This window comes from Lactuca saligna, unplaced genomic scaffold, assembly GCF_052625555.1.
Source record: "Lactuca saligna cultivar CGN05327 unplaced genomic scaffold, ASM5262555v1 scaffold_65, whole genome shotgun sequence".
NCBI classification, from domain to species: Eukaryota; Viridiplantae; Streptophyta; class Magnoliopsida; order Asterales; family Asteraceae; genus Lactuca; species Lactuca saligna.
The window spans coordinates 25001-27500 of record NW_027629926.1 but is presented as its reverse complement, the minus strand read 5'-3'; positions in this window follow the sequence as shown (position 1 = coordinate 27500).

Sequence of the window (2500 nt, the reverse complement as noted above, 5' to 3'; positions counted from 1 at the left end):
GGTACATGGGGACTAATACCACCCTTGGTGCCCGACAGGTGTGTTGGGAAACCTAAGCAAGCGAGGCTGGCAAGGCAAGCCACCCAAGGGAACAAGGCACCTTGCCACACACATGCCCACGAACGACCAAGGCAACAAGGCAACCTTGCCACACAAATGCCCATGGGGGACTACCACCACTTGGTGCCCAGAAGCGTGTATGACGAACAAGGCATGGTGTTGGGAATTATGCATCTTCGGGCTAATCAATGTCTGTTCCTGTCACCAAGCTCTTTGTGCATTATGTATATATAGGGGGTACATGGGGACTAATACCACCCTTGGTGCCCGACAGGTGTGTTGGGAAACCTAAGCAAGCGAGGCTGGCAAGGCAAGCCACCCAAGGGAACAAGGCACCTTGCCACACACATGCCCATGAACGACCAAGGGAACAAGGCAACCTTGCCACGCACAAACCCATCCACGAACGACCAAGGGAACAATGCATACGGGGCTGGCAAGGCAAGCAGGCTACCCAAGGGAACAAAGCCTCTTCCCACACACAGACCCATGAACGACCAAGGGAACAAGGGTGTGAACGACCAAGGAACAATGCGTATTGCCACACACATTCCCATGAACGACCAAGGGAACAAGGCTACCTCCCAAACAAACACACATGAACGACCAAGTGAAGAAGGCTTCTTCCCACACACAACCCCATGAACGACCAAGGGAACAAGTTTACTTCGTACACGAACACCCATGAACGACCAATGGAACAAGGCATCTTGCCACACACATGCCCATGAGCAACCCAATCCCATCCTCATCGGTCTAAGGAACAAGGGGCCTTGACAAACCATGAGCAGATTTCTAAGCAAGTCAAACGATGAAGGGAGCAAAGTGTAGTTCCTACTTAGTACATAGTAAATTGAATATATGAGTTCCAATCCGATCAACTCGTGTTCTTTCGAGTTCATCTAAGCCACTTATGAATACCTAAAAGCCTTATCTGCCTGCCTATCACCAGGCGACAGGGACAAACACCCAAATATGATATATTTTCATTTCAAGTCCATTCGTCTATGTTAACAACGACCCACACAAATTTTCAATGGCATTCCTACTTGATTTGAGCGACATTCCAACAAGTAGGGAACCATCGCTTCAAGGCATGACCAAGGATAGGACACAAACATTTACGCCTCAAACATGACATTTTGTTTTTTTTTTTTTATTTATTTCAAAGCTTTTCATTTATAATAAAAAGCATCCCTACAAAATTTTGTGTCAATCCGAATTAATTCGAGCGAGTTATGGACGATTTCGCACAATTATGCATCCTTGGGCAAATCAATGTCTGTTCCTGTCACCAAGCTCTTTGTATAATATGTATATATAGGGGAACCATGGGACTGCTGCCCATTGGCGCCCCAAGGGTGTCCAACGCCCAAGGCTCTCGAGGCTGGCACGCTCAAGGCATGGCCAAGACGCCCGCTCTTGACGAAAATGGGGCCAAAACGCCCCCCATTGGCGCCCCACTCCCGTGTCCCCTCGCCCCCAAGTCGTGTGTGTCCAAAAATTATGCATCATCAGGGAAATCAATGTCTGTTCCTGTCACCAAGCTCTTTGTGCAATATGTATATATAGGGGGTACCATGGGGTCTCATTCTCATAGGTGCCCGGCATGGTTGATGGGCAAATAAGAATCGTGAGGCTGTATCGAGCACACACGAGGCATGCCAAGCCAAGCCCCACGACCCATGAAAGAGGCCATCCCCCCCAACACGTTGCCTTGATTTCTCGAACGGTGACCTGAAAATTAGCCCCATCTCCTTGAGTCTCCTCGACGTTGTGCCCATACACTAGCCCGTTGCCTTGATTTTCCTCGACATAGGGCGCAGAAACTAGCCCCGTTGGCTTCACCTGTGCCTCGACGCCGTGCGCATACTAAGAAATATACATCCTCAGGGAAAGCAATGGGTGTTGCTGTCACCAAGCTCCTTGTGCAATATGTATATATAGGGGGGGAGCCGTGGGTGAGCATGGGAAGGGATGAAGGTGCCAGACTGCCTTTGAGCGCGAGCTTGGGTGACTGTTGCTTGATTCCTAGTCGGTGGCATAATACCCCTCCGAGTGGGGGCCTTGGCGTGGTGTGGGGATGCCTCGTTAGGTCTCTGCGACACCGATCCAGGGTTGTGGTCTAGCTTTGGAAGTTTGGGATGGTGCTGTTTGTGTGGCAATTCGATGACGATGTGCTTGCTGATCTATGTTTGACGTGCTACTGGTGCTAGCCAGCATTTGATTTGTGCTGATGATTGGGAAAAGATAGGCGTTAAAGTGGCATGTGTTGCTTTTTGTGATACTACTATGGTACGCTAGTCTATCCTTGTTAGATGTGCGGTTGGTGCCTAAGCGTAGCTAGCATTGGTTTAGCACCGATGACGCTGAGGAAGCAAGCATTATCAGGAAGCATTGTTAGACATTCAGTATCATCATGGCGTGTTGAAATTATCTT